The 5,943-nt window shown below is 36.1% G+C and overlaps 1 protein-coding gene across 2 annotated transcripts in view; it reads left to right on the top strand.

Annotated features, from left to right (window-relative positions):
- Positions 1 to 131: 131 nt before the first annotated feature.
- prr7 (proline rich 7 (synaptic)) overlaps positions 132 to 5,943 on the top strand; it is a 29,505-nt gene continuing 23,693 nt past the window's right edge. Inside the window, exon 1 of one of the 2 annotated variants that reach the window (XM_016678252.1) lies at positions 132 to 325. The gene's annotated coding sequence lies outside the window, so the exon portion shown is untranslated. Of the gene's footprint in view, positions 597 to 5,943 lie in introns of both variants that reach the window. The other variant, XM_016678251.1, reaches the window with a different exon arrangement.

Raw genomic sequence — 5,943 nt, 5'->3', positions numbered from 1 at the left:
TATATATAAATATTTTTTTTTTCTTTTTTTTATGAGTCGCTACCATGTTGTTAAATTATTTTTAATTAATAGTAAAAGCTTTTCTCAGGAGTGATGGGAGACACGTACCAAGAGACCAATCAGCTGATATGTGAACATAAACTAGTCTTAGCCTCTGGTGCTGCTCAGTCAATTCGTGCGTCCTTGGAAAACCCCCTACTGGCGGTTTGATTTGTATTCCCTCCCAGCAGGCAGGCAGGCAGAAAGTCAGAGTCACGAAACACTGATGAGAGAGGAGCGGACAGACTGGCTGAAGCAGAGGCAAGGGAGGAGTCCTGCTGCCAAGGTGAACCCTTAAGGCTTTCGTGTTTATACGAACGTGCCGAGCAGAAGCGGATCGCGCGCTTGTCTCCGGCATGACGGTCAGATAATCTGGAATAACCTCACAGACACGGAGCCGTCTTCGCTGGGAGGACGCATAATTTTATTTTATTTTATTTTATTTTATTTTATTTTTACTTTTTCCCCTGCGTGTTTGTGGAAATTTTGGGGCATAAAGTTCGCCGCCATGGAATGAGTTGAGTGGTTTACTCCGTCGAGCAGCGAAGGGATTCAAGGTGAGTTTCTCCTCGGTAACAGGAGGTTTATCGCCTGAGCTGCCTCATTATTAGACCGTCTCATCATCATGTTTGCTGTCAGTGTCAGGATGACAGGTGAAGAAGAGACGCTGAAAGGCGTCTCAAAGAGTTACATAATGTAAAAAACTCAACCAGGCTGACTGAAGGATGATTTTATGCCACCTTAAATATGACTTATGGGCAGGGCTGATCTGAGGTTGTATGGAGCCTTAAGCAGAATCTGATTTGGGGCCCACTTCCTGTTCTTAACCACAGACTGTGTTTTTATTTTAATACAATTTAATTAGCTGAGCTTAAAGGCAATTATTAATAAATTGTTATTGTTTACTAAGGTGGATTTTAAACAATTAAAAAAGTATTTTAATTAATTAATTGAGTTTTTTTTTTCTTTAAACAGCATTATTACTCTCAAGAGGGTTCGTACATTTCCCCACATTAAAATTCAAACACCCTTCAAGTATTTCCAAAGTTAGTTTTTAAGCTTTTACAGCACCACACTTTGTCTTCTTTAGTTTATTTGTATTATTTTTAGTTGCCAGTTTCAATTCATTTATATGTCATAATTTGTTACTGTTAATGTCTTGTGGTAGTATTCTACATAGCAGGGATAAAGTAAGCTAAAATATAACAAAAATTTATGTTTTGAAAATTCTCTCTCTCACAGAGTGAGAGAATTTGTTTTGTCTGAGAACAAAACAAACTTTACAAAAAAATCTCAATTTCAATCATTTTAATGTATAAAAACATAAGACCACCTTTTTTCATTTACACATATCAATAACTCACTGAGTATAATAAATGTTCATTACATTGAACAAATCAGTTTGTGTTCAGGTAAATTATCTTCCTGCTCAAACTCAATCCTTAGATGCAATCTTAATAATCACTTGACTTTCTGTAAGGAGTCTTTTCTCCTAAAAAAGTATTACAACTTTATTAGAAAACTGCAGATAGAATATCAAACACTTTCAAGGACGACTAATCATGATTAGTCTATTCTTGACATAATCGTCAACTAATTTAGTAACCGATTAATTGTTAACTAGAGCATACAGACTCTAAGAAAGGAAATTTGCCTAAAGAGCATACTCAGAACAGTAATTAGGCAAGGCTGTGCAAAAATATATACATTTAGCATCTTAGGTAAAAAGAAACAACAATAACAACAAAAAAACTACAAATAATTAAGCATAAACTAAAGGAATACCATGCTACTGTACTTTAGGCAACCAAGTGTTTATTTTGTTAAAAGGAATTAAACGGTTTATTTGCATTTTCTTAATGTATTTGTAATATTGTATAAAAAATCTTAAAAGGTCAAATTAAATATCTGCAGATTGTGACAATTTTTTCTTATTAATCTTCAAAACAATCGATAGAATAATCGATTACTAAAATAACTGCTAGTTGCACCTCTACTTTATACAGAAATCAAACCTTGAAAACATTTTATTCCAATTCAAGCATTTTCAGGGATTCCACACACTTTATTTATAAACAAAAATATTTTAGATCTATGGTTTGTGTTAAAATTCAATCATTTATGGAACATCCCTGATGGTTTGGACTTAGTTTCCTCATACCTTGGGTCAGCTTCATACAAGTTACATCAAATTTCTGGTAGTTTAGCTTATTTATATACTAACATTAAGCTTAAGATTTCAGTTTTTAATGCGCCCAAGCAAATGTCAGAAGTAATCATGCTAAATGTTTATTCTGGAATATCATTTTAGTCTATAAACACCATTCAGGCACAACATAATGACCACTGGTCTTAAAATATTTTGCTAGAACATTCCCGTCCTGTCCAAGCAGAAACTTTCCTGTATATTTTTCTAAAACATTGTCTCCTAGGAATTCCACCTAAGTCTGTAAATAAACTCAGAAAATAAAACGTAATCTAACTTTATTGTATTTGTTTAGAAGGTCCAGAAAAGATTCAGGGTTTTAAAACCTTCAGGAAAATCAAAGATAAAAAAAAAGAGTCCAGGAAATGACACTTAGAGAACTGCCATAAAATATTGGTATATTTCCTCACTGCCTGCATCCCTACAACTCTACATGAGGAAGATAAGGCAAAAAGAATCAGACCAACAAATCCATCAACTTGAGAACAACATGGATCTTGGAATTATAATCCCAAACTTTAAGTGAAATCTGACGACAGATCTGCCGTGACGCCCTGTGGCCTTGAGCCCTCAGGTAAGGACACAGATCCACCTTAAAACAAAGAGACTCCTGGTTTTGAATCCTGGCTGACATGTGAAGCTCTGTTTGTCGAAGGAAGACTTGTTGATGCACTGATTTCACTCATGTGGTTTTCAAATTTGTATTACATCCCAAGCAATCAATGTGATGTTAAAGCACATCCTGTCAATATCCTTCTAAAACAGATGTAGAATTGTTTTTTAACTGGTAGTTTAATGAACAACGTGAGATAAAAGAAAACATCCAGAAATAGCCATCCCTGACCAGCAGGAGGTAGTAATGCTAATATTAGCAATGCAACAAAGTAGGGACCTTTCTGAGGGATTCTCTGAAGAAATTTGCCTGTCTTTTTAAACATTTGTTTTTAAAAAAAAGAGAGGGGATCAGGTCAAATAAGTTTCTCAGAAGACACAAAAATATCTCAGATGGGCTGCATCTAACGATTATTTTAGTAATGATTATTCTATTGATTATTCTAACCATTAATCTAAACAATTAATGGATAAAAACATGGTGAAATGTAGCAGATTTTTCATTTGACCACTTCAGCAAATGTTATACAATATTAGAAATACATTAAAAATGCAAATAAACAAATAATTTGTAGTACATGTAATACTCAAAATTCTACGTCTTAAAAACAAACGTTTTAAATAGCTTTAAAACGTTTTAAATGTTTTAAAGCTATTTAAGTTTGAAATTAAATGGTTTTCGACTAACTCCATAGCCAGTGGATGCAGCTGTTGATCTGCAGTCGCTATCTCTTTGTTGCCATTGTATTTTTATTTTTTTTTTCGTTTTACTAGGTGGATTTATTTCAAATTCAATGGATACAGAGACAGAAGAGGAAGGGAAAAAAGACTTAAAAGGGAAAGAAGATAAGAATAGAGGATAAAAGAAAACACCATAGAAGTCTCACAGAATATGAAAAAAGTTTAGTTTTTCAGATGTTGTCAATTGATTCTCACTGGATGTTTTGTCAAGATAATGATCCAAAACTGATGGTCACATCAAAGTTTTTCCCCACTGATTTAATATCCTCCACATAAAAAAGATGGATTATTCTAAATTGTTCGGCTATAAATGCCTATAGTTTTATGGCATTTTACTCATCTTTGCCCGAGGTGCCAATAAGTACAGAGTGCTGTAGCTTCTCTGATCTGTTGAAAGGATTTTACACACCATATAAAATGGTCCTGTCGTTGCAAGCAGATATACCAAGGAACCACCAAAAGACTCACATCACACCCTTTAACTCTTCCTGTCGCTCTGAAAAATCAAGTCTCTATCAGTTCACTTGAGATACATCAGGTAAAGGGGGGACACAAGGCTGGTATAAATAGCCTCAGCATGTAGCTTATCTGCGGTTTTGCTGCACATATGGGTTTACGAGTGTAGGACGCTGTGGGTTATAGAGGAAATAAACAGAAGCTCTGTTCCACATCAGCACCTACAGATTGAAATACCAGCGGCGGTTAGACCTCACAGGATGAGTCACAATTTTTGTAAAGTACAAAGGGCACCGCCATACAAGTCCCTAGGGATGCTGCAGGGATGGTCCATGACACCAACACTTCCACTCCTGCTATAAATGTATCTGTAATACAGTGGAAGATTCCAGTCCAGAGAGAAATTCACTTTCGTTAGATGAATGCGCTTCAGATTGATGAAATGTCACATTTTCAGCTTAACTTGCATTCATGATGTGGAATAATCTCAACAGAACACTGTTTGTCTCTTCAGCTCCTTACAACCCCGCTGTGTCTTTTTAATTCTCCAAAAATAGTCAAACAGGTAAATTTAAGAAGCTATCTTCTGAGATCAGTCAAAATGTGGTGACAAAACCAGGAACAAGTCGCCACATTAGAAACTGAGAAAAAAAAAAGATAAAATCTTCCAATTTCTGAGAAAATAGTGGTTTCAATTTTTTTTTCAAAATATACACTATTTGAAGTAAAAAAATAAACAATCCATGCTTTAATTACCAGGTCCTCATGAGTTTTTTACTCTGTGCACTGTCGCACTGTGAGGTTTTACAAGTTTCTGTTGTGCGTTTGGTTTCAGAAAGACTGTCAGGCGTTTGGTTTATCTTGCCCCACAGACCTGACTCGCTGTCTAACCGTGATATCTGCCGCACTCCTCTTGAGAATAAGTAAGACAGCAGGAGTGTTAAGAAACAGGGTCCATTGGACTCAGCGAGCTTTATCTTCTTCACGTCCTGGTGAGGGTCACACCAACCTCGCATGCGCTTTTCACCCCTTGCTTCCCCGCTGTCTGACTGTGATGTCATGCTCCTCCTGAACGTTGCACCAACAGGTTAAACCTGAACCAGGTCCAGATAATTGATGTTTTTGTACCTGCCTTTTAAAAAGCTCTTCCCTTACGCTCTCAGCCACACTGCTTCCCACTTTCTCTGTTTTGATGTCGGCCGGTTAAGTCATCAATAAGCATTACCACGGTTCGCTGATAGACTGCAGATCTCTGTCTTATGCCAAATTTCTACAGTTTCTATCACATACCGTATATCACATGCTTTTGTTTGGCTTTCAGGCAATAAGTTACAAGTTAGAGTAAGCACATGGCTCATTAATATCAGCAACACATTACTGAATAATGAGCTGCTGGGGAAAAAAGCTGTAGGAGACGACAGCATCCACTAAATACCTGTGAAAAAAAAAAACAATGCCAGGCCTAATTATTTGATCAGAGGCACTTATATCTGCAGAAATACTTTTTAGATTCTAACAAAATGAGTTTGGGAACATTTATTGTTTTAAGAACATAATTAGAATACATAGCATGCCACTGGCACACAGATCTGAGCCTTTTCTGCTGCAGCAGTAAGGAGTACAACATGACAGTGACAAGGCTGTGAGCATTGGTGCACACTGCTCTGACTAACTGCATCTAGTACCTGTAACACCTAAAATACAATTATTTACATCAGGCTTTCTTCGGGCTGAAAGAAAATATTATCAAACATGTACATGTTTATTGTTTTCTTTTGTATTTTGGCATGGTTTAATTCCACTTCAGGTCAAGGTTTACAGAAAAATATCTTGTGACAAAGGCTCACAAGATGCAAATTTGCAGAACAGATAGATCCTGATTAAAAAAA

The sequence above is a fragment of the Poecilia formosa genome, unplaced genomic scaffold, assembly GCF_000485575.1.
Source record: "Poecilia formosa unplaced genomic scaffold, Poecilia_formosa-5.1.2 Scaffold177, whole genome shotgun sequence".
NCBI lineage: Eukaryota > Metazoa > Chordata > Actinopteri > Cyprinodontiformes > Poeciliidae > Poecilia > Poecilia formosa.
The sequence above is the reverse complement of the archived record's forward strand: the minus strand, read 5'-3'. Positions and strand labels throughout refer to the sequence as shown.